Here is a 17,320-nt window from a genome sequence, read left to right as displayed (position 1 = left end):
TTCGAAGCCAACCGCGCGAATTAACAGAAACATCTGTGGAACAATTTCCAGTACAACCGCAATGACCAGATCTGAGCGGCGCGAAAAAAGTAAATAAATAAAAACAAAATATTTAAATGAACTTTCTCCGCGCTCGGGTGAGCCGGTAAAATATGTGCAAATTCGCGAGAGAGGTAAATTTAATAAAAATAAAATATAATATAGCGTTCTCTGCACGCGACCGGGCTCGATGGGTCGGACACAGCAGAGCGAGCTTCCGAGCTCGAAAGTGTGTGGACAATTCCGGTTCGCGCAAATATGGAGCTTTATGATGATATTTCACACCCGATATGGGAAGGATGGCATTTTTGTCATTTGATATTGAGTTACTTGCTGGAAGGTAGGGGAACAGCATCTAATTCCAGCGTGCCTCTAATGTTGGCAGGTCAAAACTTTGACATTCAATTAAAGCTAATTAAAAGCGTTTTCAACTGAAATCGAGTGATAAATAGCTCAATAAGAAGTGGGCAAGCAAGTTTCTATAAAAAGTTTTGCAAAATTAGTTGTTTGAATAGTGAAAATCAGCCAATTGGATGGAGTTAGGAGCGACAGCTTAACCTGCCAAACATACGAGAATTTACCCTACATGTGGAACGGAGTTTCAATAGCATTGTGTGGAGTGTTATTTTGATTACGTTGCTCTAAAATAATAACAAAATTTGCCTTTATAAATCAGTCTTTTTCTTATTTTGAAAATAATTTTCACAGCTATAATGATAAAATGCAATCAAAACATTTATTATCCAGCACAAAAGGGTTCAATTTCCAACGCAATTGAAAATTAATTATGGCAAACAACTTTCGACATCCAATTTGTGAAATCATCCATTGCATTGCCACAAGTTCCACCTCAAACACTGTCATAAAACCTAATTTAACCACAAAATTACCCCAAGCCAGCCTGTCCAACCTGTTGCGCGGCCCCGTTATTGAACCCCGCACAGGGCTGTTCAAACATTGCTCTATTGTCGCACGTAAAAGCACACACGCAGGAAATCACACGTTGTCACACTGAACAAACACGTGCGCCCGCGTTATCGAGGGAGTCATCAACCAGCCACCCACCTTTGAAATAACACGCGTGATGTGGCGCTAATTGCATGGCCCTAGAGCAAATATGGTGAAGGTCTCGGCCGAAATTCAAACAGTCATCGACACCGTGAAGTTTTTTTTCGGACACTTTAACCCCTAATCGATTTCCGATTGACCTCTCTGCCTAGCTCGGTCGGAAGTGGATGTTATGTGTTTTGTTCGTCAGCAAGTGTGTCATTAGAAAAGCGTTTGGTGGTTGACTTCGTCAAAGTTAACCTCAAAAATAGGAAAAAATGAGTTTTTTTCTGAAGCTACATCCCCTGCGTTTAGAATCACTTTTGGCATAATTAAGCTGATTTACAAATCTTTTGATCTTTAAAAATTTTCGATGTACAGTACCAAAAAAAGTTTATTTTGCTAAAATTTTCGTTTTCATCAAATCTAACATGTTTTTGAAAACTAATGATTACAAAACAATCTAATAGTGTAAAATGCATTTTAAGATACTCTTTTTACTCAAATGTTAAAACTTTTTAATATTTTTTATTTTTTTTCTATTTCGAACAACAATGTTGTCGGTTTTGAAATCATTTACATCGAATTCGAGAAAAATGTTGACGATTTTGGAAACATTTAATTTTTTACGAATTCAAAAACGTGGAGCTAACGGATATGTTTACAACATTTCTATCCGTGCAATCTCACCTTCAAGGCTCATTTTTCCCGGGATAAATTTCACGAGAAATCTGCAATTTTGAAAGCTTTTTCACTCGCGGGAAATTTGGTGGAGATGCCCAGGAATAATGATGCTTATAAAAAGTGATGCAAAATAATATTAAGCCAATCAGCGAATCATGAGTTGTTTCATAGAAAAATATAAATATCCATTTTTTTCAATTCCTGCTAATGCTTCATGTATTTGCCAATAATTGGCAAATCATTTAAAAGGATTAAACAATTATTCATAAGGATTTAAAAAATATTTTTGCAGAAAATAACCAACAACTTGTTATATTACAAAATAACAGAGAATAACTTTTACTAAACGTTGTTGAGCTCATTCAAATGTGGTGTGGAATAACCAAATTTCGAGTAACCCTCTACTGCCAAATCTTTATTTCGATTTTTTTTTATTTTTCCCGTGTTCAGGAGGTTGTTTAGAACCACTTTTGTTTTACGAAAAACGTTACTTTTATTGTTTCTTTTTCTTCTTGTTTCATTTTTAGATTTTTTTTTTCATTTGCATTTATCTTGATTAGTTTATGTATGTTTTTGATAACATTTGACCTATTGTACCACCTTGCATCATTATCTTCTGTCTTTCTTGTTTTTTTTCATGCTTATACAGTCATTTTTTGCATGTTTTTCATATTTTCCGCAATACCATTATCATTTAAATTGTAAAAATGCATCGACTGATAGTCTGGGACACTGCAAGAAATACTGCATATTTAAAATATAGGAAATGTAAGTAAAACAAAACAATATAGGAATATAGGATATATATAGGAAATGTAAGTCTAACAAAATGATGAAAATCCGACAAAAATGTTGGTACAATTAATTTTTCAGAATGTTACCACCCAGTGAGAAGTCTTTTCAGGCTCAAACTCGTATGCCTATTCTATTTAAATTTAAGTGGTACATGATGATTCTACTTAATTAAGAAAAAAACATATTGGATTCAAATTATTAGAAAAATATAAAGGGTACTCAGTCTTTAATGTTCGTCTATGATTAATTTAAAAAAAAATATGGGGAAGGTGGGGCAAGACGACCATATGGGGCAAGAGGAACATTCGCTCGTACGGCCGTAATTTTTACAATTTTGATTATTTCCAGTATGAGGAACTGTTGCTAGCAATGCAATTAGCTGATTCTAATACCACATAACCACCAAAACGACGTAAACGCCGTGGAGCATAATATTTAATGAAGTTTTTTTACAAACCTTTGTTTTCTTATAATATTTGGAAAGTACAAAATTAGGCTTAGGGTTTATTTTAAGGCTTATTTTAGCAACCTGTTATTTTTCCTAGATCAGTAGTGTCCCTACCAATGAATTGCACCTATTATGAAGTATGATTTAACGTTTGGTTATTTTTGCTGAGAGCTTTTAAAAAATCTTGTTCAGGTGGGGCAAGTGTACCATATGGATTTTTAGTATGGAGAAAAATGCGAATTGCTGCAACAACATATTTTATTGGGAAATAAATACTTAATAACTGATAAACAATTGTTAAAAAAATTGTCCAAGCAAAATATAGTGATATTATGAAAATTTCCTTTTTTTTCATCTAAGTAATAATTTTTTTCGTAGAAACGATCTAATTTTTAGTAAAATAATATTTTTTAATCTAAAAATAAAAGAAACGTTCCAAATACATCCTAATCTGATGTATCTAAGTGATAACAGTTCAATTGTTAGCAAATTAACATTTTGTTTAATGCATTGTTCCTCTTGTCCCAACGGGTTGTTCGTCTTGCCCCACTAGTTGAGTAGAACGTACGGAAAATCTTTTTTTTAAATTATTTTTTTGCATTAAAAAACAGGATTTTTCAAAAACTTGTTCTATCAAAGTCTTAGTCAAGACCTGGGATAAGATGATTATTTAAAAATCCGACAGATTTTTAACGTTTTTAATGGGTTACAACGATCATTTCCTTAGCTTGTTACACTTGACCCACTTTCTCCTATCGATATTGCACTTTGTCGATCTATTACAATAAGCCAGAAATCGTGTTTGCTTCGACTTGACGACTCTGGACATACATTTTGGAAAAGATTCAAATTTTGGGCACAACCAGTTTATGGCTCATGTTTTCGAAAGGCTTTTTATTTGAAAATGACTTCTTTGAATTTGAAAGTGTTACCTGTAAATAGTCCAAAAAATACCTCTAAAAAGGTTTTGACCAAATTTACTGGTCCAAAAATGTGAATCGCTAGAGAATATAATTCTCGTCTCCGACCCCACGGCTACAAATCGAAAATATAAAAATTTTGGGTTTTACGAGCGGGTTTTCAACGATGGAAGGCATACATTTTTAAGAGCGGATACAGACATCGCACAAGTATTTCAGAAAAAGAGCTCCCAAAAATCTGGCTTTGAGTTCCGGGTTACGGGCCAAAATTCCATCAATTAAAAATTTTCTATTTTTTAAGTTCTTCTTTCCAATGCTTTTTAAAGATCAAAAATTTGTTGAAAAAAGTATTCATTCAATTATTGGCAACACATATAATTAATTTTCACTAAAACTTCAATTCCTCAGTCCCGGGAAATAGCCAAATTCAAGTGTTGATTCCCGGTCTTATGATTAATTTATTTATTTTTATTTTTAAAAGCCAAAATCTATTTGGATGAAATTGTGCATTCTTTCAATCGAAATCAAATCAAAATAAATATCCCAAAACCTTTTCAATGTCATCTATGAAATTAAATTTAATTAAATTTACAAAGAATATCAAAATTATTACATAGAACAATAGTCAAAAAGTTGCCCCGAAATATGCTACTATCACAAATTTGCAATATTATCAATGATGTTTTTATAAGTTTCACGTCTTTTCCGTTCTGCGGTCCCAAGAATTCTAGATTAAATTTTTAAAAGGTCCTTTCTACATAGGAAATCCATGACGGATAGGTTGTTTTGAAAATTTAATCTAGAATTCATGTGTTTTTAATACAAACAAAAAGTTGATCAAAAATTAAAGGTACGAATTTTTTTTTTTTTTTCAATTCAATTGATAAAGGCAAAAATCTGTTTTTAGAGGGAAATTTTGATGACGAATCGGATCTCCATTTTTTGATATCTCGTGACGGAGGGGAGGCCTTTCATTTTTGAACATGCGAAAAAAGAGGTGCTTTTTAAAATAATTTGCAACTTGAAACGGTGATGTGATAGAAATTTCGTGTCAAAGGGACTTTTATGTAAAATTGAACGCCCGATTTGATGGCGTACTCAAAATTCCAAAGAAAACGTGTTTTTCATAAAAAACACTAACAAAGTATTAAAAAATCTGACATTTTCCGTTCTTCAACTGTAAAAACAGTTGGAACATGTCATTTTAAGAGAAATTTGTTGTACATTCCGCATCTACATTAACCCAAAAGAGTCATTTTTTCATTTAGAATAGTTACTCTTTTAGGTAAAAATATTTTTTTTGTGTGAAATTTGAATACTGTTTATAAAACATTAATATTACATCCTATCTATTTTAAAATTAACTTTGAGAAACTTTCTTGGTAAAATGAAGTAAAATTACAAGCAAATTATTAAAAATGTAGACCAGTTGTTTTGCAATCATGTTCAAAATATCAAAGTAATAACAAAACGAATATGACTTTCAACGTAGGAAAATGCATTTAGATGGTTTTTAGCTGAACCTTTAATTCCATTAGGATGATAAAGTCTTTGAAAAAAAAATTTTTTTTTGCCTTCTCGGGCCAATTTCAAAAATATATGCAACGTCTTTAAAATTAATGACATACAAATTTGTCAACATTTTAGATATTTTTCAAAAAGAAAAATCAAATTTTCTTAGCTTGAACTAATGATAAATACAGTAATCGAATCACAGTGCAAAATAAACAATTACTTTGATAAGCTAACTCAATTTATATATTTTCAATGCTGTAGGTAGCAAATCTCCCATTGAAACAAATCGTCGATCACCATAATGTGTCGCAAGCCAAAACTGAACAAAATCCACCGTCTCCTCATCCCAACCATAAAACTATGAAACCAGTTTCCGATACCTCAATCGATCGAAAATGGGTCAACTTGAAAAATCACGTACCCTCCTTTGGCCAACAAGCCAATCAGGTACAACTGAAGTGAAGAAAAACCAGTCCTTCAAGTAGAAAAAGATCCCAAAACCGTCCAACCTGAAGTACTCTTGTGCGCTCAAGACTAGTTGTCTGCCGCTGCTGCTATTGCAAAAAAAAAAAAAAAGTGAAACTCACGAAGGTTTCCCCCCTCGAACCCCACTCACCTGAGGTTTTAGCTTAATTACGGAAAGGTTTCTTATTTGTCAGGGTTCGCCCAAAAGGTCCCGCCTCGGAAAAGGGGGCAGCAGCAGCAGCAGCAGCAGCAGTCGGCGTCGAGAACTTCAACCAAAAAGTGCAAAGTCGCCTCCAAACACAGAGATTGATCTTCACGATTTGACTTTGGGTTGAGTAATTTCTGCTTCGGCGCGGTTTTGCGCAAGTCACAGCAACAACACAACACTTATTCAGCGTGAGCTTTGAGCTTTTTGTGGGTCACGACGGTGTGCACGCCAGATCACGACTTTTGAGGCCTCACAACTCACAAACAATTTTTCCGATTGTTTCACACAATTTTGCGTTCACTTTGGCAATCGGTTGCAGCATCAACGGGGAAGAAATTGCCAATTTTTTTCTACGACACAATTCGCAATCGTTCAACGATTTTTCAATTTGCCGAAAGCACACACATAAAAAACAACAAAATTGATTAATTAAGCTTGTGGAAAACAAACTTCAACACAAATTCCCGAAAGATCAAACACTTTAAACTTTTTTCGTTGTTGTGGGGAGAAATACGCGACTGCGCACGCTTGCTAACAGGTTGCTGTCCAAAGTGGAACTGACTCCGTCGAGTTGAGTCGTTCGTGCGCGCAAGCTGAGCCGAAAGCCCGCAAACGAGAGTTTTGCCGACGTTCCGAATCGATGTGTTAGTGTTTTGTTTTGGTTTGTGGGGTGTTGAGCCGGCGTCGCGAACCGTTGTTGCTGTGGTGGTAGAATGGTGGTTTTGTTTACATCTTGGAGACGAGAGCTTTTGCGAGCTTCTAAGGGTTGTATTCAATAGATTGAGAAATTTGATTTTATTTTAATCAAATTAAAATATTGTAATATCGACGTTGTCGTGCTACCTTGTCACTCGTCGCTCTTTGACGTTCCGAAAAAAACGCGGTTGTATAAAAAAAACGCGGTCTTATCAACAAAGATCAAAAAAGCAAAATAAAGTGAATTTTCTCAGCTTTTCAAAATTATTTTTTTTCAAAGGTGGGCAAACATGTGTACTAATTTAAAAAAAAAATGAAGAACTGCGACTATTTTCAAAAAAGTCACCAAAAATTGATTTAACATGAAAACGATGCACTTTATGAAAATTTCACTAACGTACTTTTTGATTGCAAATTTGATTTTTCATCGAAAAATGATGTTGAAAAATTTTTGCGACCAATATTTCGATTTTTAGAAAAAATCAGTATTTATTCAAAAATTCATAACTTCACTCAAAGATTTTTTGCACAACCTGGAAATTTCTGAAAAGTTGGTATTTGATGTCCTCTAAAACATATAAAAATATAAAAAATAGTGTTTTTTTGCAAATCAAGTTTTAGTGACAAAAAGTTAAATACACAAAAACCAAAAAAAAATTTACCGTGTATCATTTTTTTTCCAGTGTAGTCCGCATCCATACCTACAAATTTGCTGAAGACATCAAATCGATCAAAGAAAATCCTTCAAAAGATACAGAGTTTTGAATTTTCATACATCATTTTTGTATGGACATCTGCCAATTTTGTATGGAAAATTATATGGACAAACTAATGATGCAAAATGGCTTCTTTAGGCATACCAAAGGCGCCAAAAAAGTTTCAGCAGAATTAAAAAAAAAATTGAAGAAAAAAGACAGATTTTGTAGAGAATTGCACACATGAAAAGTGGCAAAAATGTACGCAGGTTTTTTTTTTGTTTTTATTAAATATCTCCGGATTTAAATCGAATTTATTGGATCTGTGAAGGTCAAAGGATGAGGCATTTTGAGCTACACAAAATGGCGTTCTTAACTCAATTTGGCCCAAAATGCACGTGCGGCAAGATAGCACATTAAAGACGAATTTTGCAAACTTTTTCGAGATTTTTTTTCTGTGTTTTTTTTTTATTTGGGACCATCCATAAACCACGTGGACCCTTTAAGGGGGGGGGGGTGATTGTCCACGATCCATACAAAAAAGTTTTTTTTTGTTATGGATAATTGTCCACGAGGGGGGGGGGATTCTCAAAAAAGTGTCCACGTGGTTTATGGATGGTCCCTTTGGATGAAATTTTTTCATGCATTCTCTTTGTTCAAAGAAGAAATTTGGCATAATTAATTTTTCCATTTAAAGGTCCACTGCAGAATGGTCATACAAAACGGCCATGTGAATGTTCGAAAATTTGTGTCTTGTGAAGAGGGGACCATCCATAAACCACGCGGAATCTCAGTCAGCAGATTTTTTGACCATTCTTTTCAATGGCTCAAAAGTTGCGGGTTTTGGTACCATAAAACATATAAAAAAACTCGAAAATCTAGAAATAGGTATTTTGGGAAATTGAGGTTTTGTAAAAAAAGTTAACTAGAAAATCTACTACCTATTTTTTCTCAAAAGTCCTCAACAATACCTACAACATTGCCAATCCGATAAATTGATCGGATGAATCACTCAAAAGTTACAGCTGTTTGAATATTTTCGTACCATTTTTGTGTGGACAGCAGCCAAAATTGTATGGAGACTTGTATGAGAGAACCAATGACACAAAATAGCTTCTTTGGTCATGGGGAAGGCCCCCACAAAGTTTGAGCCAAATTAAAAAAATAAAAATAGTCGAAATCGGCCGATTACCTAGAGAATTGCTCAATTGCAATATGGGTATCAAATAAAGCGAAATTTTGTATGTTTATTCACTTTATTAAAGTATTTTTGTAAAATACAAAAAAAATGAAAATACACAATATGGATATCGAACTACGCAAATTTTGTTATGCTTCATACATACATTCATATTTATACAAAATTTGCGTCGTTTGACACTCATATTGCAAATTTCAAAAAAAAAAATAAGTATTTTCGAAAAATTAGTTTTTTTGTGAATGTTTTTGAATTTTCGAAAAAAAAAATTTCTAAAGTGAAAAAGCATACAAAATTTCGTTTGACACCCGTATTGCAAATTTTGAAAATTTGAGTATTTTCGAAACAATACGGTATTTTTTGAACAATTTGAGTACATTTTTTACTTTAAAACTTACAAGATTTTCTAAAAATATATTCCTAGTGAAAGCATCGAATATTTAACATGATATGGTTCGATTCGATTTTAGATTTTTTTTATAAATGAGTTTGCGTCCATTACTGGCGATAAAGTTATCGCCGATAAAAATCGAAATATCATTATAGATTATCTTTATCGATTACGCTAGAACTATCGCTATCGAGCCTCGACAATTTTGTCGATAACAACTTTGCTAAATTAGTACCCCAATTTATGTTGTGTTATGGAAAAATAATTTACTATTCGAATCTGCAAACTTGTTCTAACAATTCCATTATCAAAATATAAAAATTTAAGCCCAACTTTAAACATTTTGAAAATATTCTTTTCTACAGTGGTGCAACTACTGCAAATTTACAAATATTATAGCTTTATGAATATAATGTCTATCCCAAAGTTTTTTGTCATTTTAGAACTGTTGCCATAATATTCAGTTCAATTCAATTATGTTTTTATTAGGTAAATAATCAATTCACAATTTGTTTTGCAATTGAACCTAATAGAGATTTAGAGGTCCTTTCAACTATGTGTTGATAAATTTGTCTTTGGACACAATTGGTTATTCTAAAGGCTAATGACAAGCAGGAAAAAGTGATTGCCATAATATTCAATTTAAAAAAATACTTAAAAAAGTAAATAATAAACTGTACAAGTTTTTCGAATGAAAATTTTAATTTTCAGTAATATTTTTAGTGTCCTGATTTTTTGGGGATTTTTTGAGGAGGGAACAAACACTTGAAATAAAATTTGCAATAGGCTTATCAAGCAGACTGTTGTTTTTCAGAATTCTTGGTTAAATTTTCAATAGGTCCTATTTGACTCAAAGGTTGTTCTGAAAGTGTACTCTAGAATTGTCCTGACAACCCCATATTTACAATTGCTGCAAAGAGTTTTTCGTTTTTTTTTTAATAGTCGTTTAGTGTTGGTTTGCAAAATGTGTTGACAACTTGCATAAAAGTTAACTAATTTAGGTTATCGAGCTACCCACAAAAATTAAGTTAAACATAAAATTTAAACTATTTCCAGAGCTATGCCTTCCAGAACCACACAAATATAAGTTTTGCGAACATTTGTAATTTTCGTAGCCGCTTCACGCCTCTCTGAGCCACTACAGACCAGAAATGATTTGCGAACGCGCACGATGAGATAATGATGACAATTGCGTTTTAGTAGCGTGGAAAGGTCACCCCCAGGAGGGGGAAGGCGTACCGCGTGAAAAACTACAAAAATAGCAATCGCTAAATCTCCGCGAAAAAAAAACTTAGAAGGGGGTGGCGTTTGATTTGATTTACCGTTTGGAGCTCCAAAAATCCAACTTCACCGCCGGGGAGAAGTTTCCAATTTAAGTTGTGTTTTGATATAAGCAAACCATAAACTTCACCCCTCGTTCGTTCGACTTGTTGGGGGTGTGCTAAAAGCATATATTCCGAATGGATATTTTGTGATTTGCCTCTGATCCTGGGCCGCAAAACTCGATCGAGCAAGTCTCCTTAAAGAAGATGTTGCTTGGCACAACACAGGTGTGGGAAGACGCCTCGTCGTCTCTGCAAATCTTTTAGTTTATTACGCGTTCTGCTTCAAGTGGTGTCGTAACACCATAAATGGCTAATGATGACTCGAAACTCGATTCTTGACGATTTGTAAAACACACTTTGAAGAGGTTTAAAATGTGATGCGCAGTTTTCTCACTTGTGCGATAATTTGGTAGCACCACCGAGTGAGAGAAAAAGTAAAGTTACGTGATATTTGAAACAACGTTACAATTTATGAGCTCCATGGGAATCGTTAAAGTTCTCGTGGCTCGTGGCACTAAATATCTACTGGTGAGAACCGGCTTGGGAAACATTTCTAAGGTGGTTATTCTCTCTCTCTCTCACTATTGATTACTCATCTGGCTCGAGTCGTGATCTCACCGGTTTGGATTAGCAAATTAGCGATTCCAGAAACATTTTGCGGATCTGTTGCATTGCGTAACGTTGGATAAAGTTGTACGGTGAATTACGTTGAAACGTTTTTAAATATTTTTGTCTTTTGTAAAGAAAGTTATCGGACAGCAATTCTCAACCAACAAGAACAGATTTGTTAATATTGTTTATATATTTACGATTTAAAATTTAAACAAATGATTATCGCCTTAGAAACACTCACGGTGCTTAGCGTTGAACTCAACACGGAAACGAGGCGTTTCTGTGAAATCCAAAATTGGTACTTATTATCGATAAAAAAAGTTGGCCAGGAAGCCCAAAATCGCAACCCGTACCGCACCAAAAAACAACTTTTGGGGGAAATTCCTTAATAGTCAATACACTTTGATAAGGTGGAGCCAAAACCACCCAGGACGTGCGCCGGTCGCATATTTCATCGGCTTAAAGTTCAACCAGTTGACAACTAAATTAGGCAGCGGGCGGACGGACGGCCGTTTGACAGATGGGACGACTTCCTAATTGCGTTATGTCACTGCTGTTTCGGGTTCAGAAGCGGTGCGTGGCTGCTACAAATTCGTCGTTAAAATTTTACGATTCTCGCGCGTAGTCGCGTTGAATTGGGACAATTAGATAAAGATCTGCAGAGAAGCCGGCCGGAATCTATGGGACTGTTGGAATAGCGGTGTCACGGAAGTGCCAGATGAAGACGGTGACGTCGATGCTTCTTCGGTTTTCATGATTTACTAATTGAGTGCGGCATTTGCTAGTTAGTGCATTGCTAATTGAATCAACGACGTGGTCAATTGCTACGATGTTGCGTAAGATGAGTGCTAGGTTATGGACATTTTGCTGAAATATAGCATAATACGCTTTGCTTTATTCAGTAGCTTTTGAACGAACTTTAATTTTGATCAATTAAAGCTATTTGAAGACTTTTTGTATTTTCGGGATTTAATCAGTAAATCAAAGAAAGTTTTTTTGAAAAATGGTATTAAAAAAATTAAAGTAAATTATGTGTTAATCATATCACTTTGAATGATTTTTTAAATTTTGTATGTATAACGTTTGTTTTATGTACCAATGTAAGCTTTTCAAAAAAGTTCATTTAATTTTTCAGTCCAAAATCACCAGAATTCTTAAAATGGCGTCAAATCTAAACTAAGCAACTACCATTAAACCGCTCTATCAACCGTGTGTCACCGCCGATCGAAAATGCAAATAGTTTGCCTAATTGGTTATGTTAATCAATTATCAGCTCTCGCCGGTGACAACGCCCGCGTGCCCGGGGTTCAACTGCTGTATTTCTAACCCCATCGCAGGCGTCGTCCAAATCACTAATTAGCATCGCTCGCCACCGACAACAGTATCTGACCCCCCGAGGGCTGAATCCTGTCAGCTGACGCCATTTGTAGCAAAAAAAAAAAACTGTTCAAAACAAAGTGTTTGCTCGAATAAATTTACATTTTCGATAGTTTTGCCTGCAGGCACCTAAACACCTTCAGATTAAAACGTGCTGCTGCTGCCGACTAATCGAAGTCTTGGTTGCGTAAATAAAAAACGGCCGGCGCTGATTTGATCCGGGGTGACCGATGGCTGGCTGCCCGCGGTCAGAAGTAATTTAATGAAGTTATTTCGATCCCGCCGGCGTGAAACTGGTTCGCGACTGCCGCGACGGTCAGCTGGTAGCGCAGTCCTAATGGATTTATTGACGGAGATAAGAGGAAGGAATTGAGCAATTCACATAAAGAAGTACGATCTATTTTTTTAACTTGGCGATTTTAATCCTTAACTGCTTATTTATCGATTTTTTTTTTCCAATTTTAGGAGGTAATATTAGGTTGCCCACTTTTGCTTTACCAAAAAAAAATATTTCTCTTGTTTTGTGTTTGGCTCTTTCTTTGTTAATGTGCATTCATTTTGTGTTTTTCGTATTATTCCAGCGTCTTTTATTTACATTTTTTTGTTGTTTTAACATTTTTAAAATTCATTAAATATTCAAGATAAAAATGTAAGAAATTGTGTACAAACATAATTTTGAAACAGTTTCATCCTACTATCTACCAGTTTTTGCAATTATTTATTTCTGTTCTCGTTTATTGAGTTAAATTTATTTTATCAAGCCGAAAATTACTTATTTTTATTTCATTTTTTTGCCTTCCTCACCTCAATGGGGAAAGGCTATAAAATCACTCGAAAAGTGAAATTCTTAGTTAGACATTAGACTTCATGTATACATATCAACTCAGAATCAAAATCTGAGCAAATGTCTGGGTGGGTGTGTGGTATCTCGGGACTGGCTGAACCGATTTTGCCCGTTTTGGCCACATTCGATTCGTCTTGGGGTCCCTTAAGTCACTATTTATAAATGATGATGTTTAGTTAAATACTTCAAAAGCTATACTTAAAAACGATTTTGACTAAAGACCGGAAGATTGTTAAAAGGCCTTTCCAACGAGCCCAATATATATCTGACAACCCTATCAATAGTTATAAGCACTTAAGTAATATTTATACACTTTTTTGAGGCCAAATCTCAGATATTTAGATGAAAACGTTGTCCGGATCTATCTTGCAACCCATCATTGGATGGGTTATCAAAAAATCTTTTCAACGAGCCTTAAAGATTGAAGATCTGACAACCCTATCAAAGTTATGAACACATACATCTTTCATTTATACATTTTTTTGGGACCGGTTCTCAGATATTTAGCTAAAAACGGCAAATTATGAGCTAAGAAGAAATGTGGAGTATTACTTTACGAGATTTTTTTGCCAGATGAGCATCAGTTTTTAGAAATGTTTATAATATTGAACAGTTCTATCAAGAATTAGCAAATTTTTCATGTTTTTTTCTGTTTTTATATTTTTTTTTATCTGGATGAAATTTTGTGTTTAATCTTTTTTGTGTAAACCAATCTCCATCTTTATATAGTTTTGGCAACCGTTTATACAAAAATGCTATAAAAATATTCAAAAATGGATGCCCCATTTGATGGCGTACTCAGAATTCTAAAAAACGCATTTTTCATTAAAAAAAATAGAAATACAACAGAGAGGGACCATCCATAAACCACGTGGACACTTTTAAGACAATCTCGAACGCCACCCCCCTCCTTCCTCCCCATCCCCCCCCCGGTGAGCAATATTAATACAAAAAAAAATCCTTCTTGTATGGAGCATGGGCAATCGCCAAACAGAGGGGTTTTCTTGATGTAACCATCGCGAAAAACAAAACAAAATGTTTTGAAAAAGTTTGTTGTCATCGATCATGGCCGCTTAAGGTCACCCGCGACAGACACAGACGACAAAACAAAAAAAAATGTATCTTTTAAACAATTTTTTATTCGTAAAATCGCGAAACAAAAAATTTATCTTTTTCAAAACTTTTATTGTTGTAAAATCGCGGTTACTTGTGATTGTTACAAACAAACACCTTTGTTTATACATCACAATTTTTTAAATTGTCTGTTTTAACTCTGTTATACTCTAAAAAATACCTTGCAAAGTCAGAAAAAAAACGAAATTTTAAAATGAAAAAAAAAAGTTCTGAACGAAAAATATGTGCTGCTGAGCTATTGCAGATTCGAAAAATACATTAAATTTCCCTTAAGGCCGATGAAAATATTTCTCAAAATATAAATAAATAACAAGCCATAGTTTCAATATTTTCATGGAAAAAGTGTTAGGGTACACAGAAAAAAAAAAATCCGGTAAATTTACATCATTTATGATGTACCAAAAGTGCACGTCATTAATGATGCTAATTTACATCAGCTTCATCTGAAATTTACATGCCTTCCGACGTAAACGTGCCGAACAAACAAAGCTTCGAAAACTTGTAAATTTCCGATGAAAATAATGTAAATTTACCGAAGCCGCAAAATTTTTTTTACTCCGTTGAATTCTAAATCCGATGTAAATTTCAATTACTTTTATGGCCAAATATTGTTTGAAAAGTCATTATATTGTTTCCCATTCTTGTCAATATAAGCAGTTCTCTATAATCAAACATAACTTATTATTGATCAAAAACGACAAAAGCAAATGATTTCAAACAGTGGGCGTAAAGATTGAAAAGAAGTATCGGATTATAAATTCAACGGAGTAAATTAAAACAAAATTGGCTGTGATTTTAGCTCTGCGGAATTGACTAGGGTATTAAAACTACGAATTTCCTAAGGGTAAGCACATCAGCAGCAAATCGAACACCGCAGAGCAAAATTGCGTAAATCCTAGTGCCAATTGACCATTTTTACCTGGATTTCTATGATCTTCTCGCACTCCAGCAGTTCGATCAAATATTGTAACTGTAGAATCCTACCTTCTGTACTAAACCCACTTGCGTCCTGTTTCCGCTAGTCATGACGGAAGCTTGCGAAGCCTCCATAGCGTTGACGACCTCGACGGAAGCTTGATCCAGACTTGTTTGAGCTTCTTGGATCTACAGACCGACGTTGTGGGCGAGTTGTCACCTGTGTTGAAATAGAAGGCGATTAGTTACTATAAAGAAAGCATTCCTAGACCATCTTACCATCGAATGCAGCGACTTTGTGTTTCGACCGAGTACGTTCTGGCAGTTTGATATTGTCGGGAGACGCATCCGGCTTCCGGCAGGGTGTCGTTGCTTCGCAGCAGAATTACATTCCAGACACCGTCACGTACAAATCCAGTGCCGTAGCTGCGCAAAATATAAAAAAAAATAACAACTGATACAACACATCTGAGAAGGATCTTACCTTGCACAATCATATCGGTCTTAACTTCCACAAATCAACCAGGATCACCATCACCATCCTTCAACAGCAGTTTCGTTCTGTGCTCCAGCAGAAACTCGATCACCGTAAACAGTTACACAGAGTGCACTTTCATCCAGATCTTGGCAGCTGATCGTCATCGGCATGGAGTTCATTTGCGTAACGGTAACCAAATCGACGGTCTTGGCCGCACACAGAAGATGGCACTACCTACCGCGCCTAGTTTGTACCCTGCCGGGGTTTTAAGGACATTTTCCGAGCAAAAAACTGGAAGACGTCGCGGTTGAACGATTTCACTCACGTTCACACATCACTTGATTTTGTTTTGTTTTTCACTTTGACAACCAAACTCAATGACCTGTAAAATATGGTAGACCGGTCTTCCGGCGTTTGTCGGAGTTGCGCTTAATCAAAATTGGGTAGTGCTTATAAAAAGCTATTCTTGATTTAACTAGTACTTTATTCAATCGTACATCACTTTCAATTACGAAGGTGTGAAAAATAAGAACAATTATTTTTAGAATAACGATTCTTAGCCCTTTCTTTGGCAAGATACCCCCTTTGTTTTACTTAAGCTTCTGGTACCCAACAGGAAATTTTTCGTTTAAAGAGCTCACAATTTAGGATTTTTGTTATAAGGAATCATAAATTGAATAAAATAAATTATTTTAAATTTGTTCAAATGGTGTTTTATCGTAAATCGGGAAAACAGTTGATCTAAAAGGACTTTAAGAAAGTTGCATGAAAGTTGGTATTTTAAAGTTCAGTCATTATTTTTCTTACAAAATTTCAGGTTCAAACACCCATATTTACACAAAGAATTTTAGAGCACCCATGCGGGAGTGGCTGTTACGTTGAAAAAAAACCACGTCTAATGTCTCATTTAGAAAATCTTAAACCAATGTTTGTTTTAAGCAAAACATCAAAATTTTGCTTATGGGAACTGTCACAAAAAAAACTCGAAAGTTGAACTAGTTCCTTATCAAACGAAGATTGAAAAAAACCAAGCTTTAAAATTGGTTTTAATGAATTCTCTGCAATGTTTACAAGTTTAAATATTCAGAGAAATAATTAAAAACAATTTTAAAGCTTGTCTTTTTTAATCTTCATTTGATAAGGAACTAGTTCAATTTCGAGGTTTTTTTATGACAGTTCCTATAAGCAAAATTTTGTTGTTTTGCTTATTGGGTGTCTTTAAACCCCTCTAGAGTCAGGGGTATTCAAAAACACCCAAAAAGCGAAAAATCAAAATTTTGATTATTGGAATTTTTTGAACAAAACTCTAGAACTGAAATGCCAATAAATTTGAATATATTTTACCATTTTTAATTAAATTTTAATTTTTACTTACGATTTGAAAATAATGGACTCAAAGTGTGGAAACTAAATAGTGTTTAACTGACGATTTGGTTTTGTCGTTTGTGAAGTATAGATTTTTTTAAACTATCAAAATTACAATTTACCTTTTTTTTAAACCTTCTGAAACCTGATACTAAGGATATGAACTGCT

General features: G+C 34.5%; 1 protein-coding gene across 10 annotated transcripts in view; it reads right to left on the bottom strand.

Moving 5' to 3' along the window:
* The window catches only part of LOC6036674 (restin homolog), a 207,413-nt gene that overhangs the window by 168,649 nt on the left and 21,444 nt on the right, over nucleotides 1-17,320 (bottom strand). For 2 of the 10 annotated variants that reach the window (XM_038254801.1, XM_038254803.1), the window contains exon 1: nucleotides 6,065-6,698. The exons of the other annotated variants lie outside the window; for them this stretch is intronic. The gene's annotated coding sequence lies outside the window, so the exon portion shown is untranslated. Of the gene's footprint in view, nucleotides 1-6,064; nucleotides 6,699-17,320 lie in introns of those variants that run through there. 10 annotated transcript variants of the gene reach the window in all.

Source organism: Culex quinquefasciatus, chromosome 2, assembly GCF_015732765.1.
Source record: "Culex quinquefasciatus strain JHB chromosome 2, VPISU_Cqui_1.0_pri_paternal, whole genome shotgun sequence".
Taxonomy (NCBI): Eukaryota; Metazoa; Arthropoda; class Insecta; order Diptera; family Culicidae; genus Culex; species Culex quinquefasciatus.
This window is presented reverse-complemented; position numbering and strand designations above follow the sequence as displayed.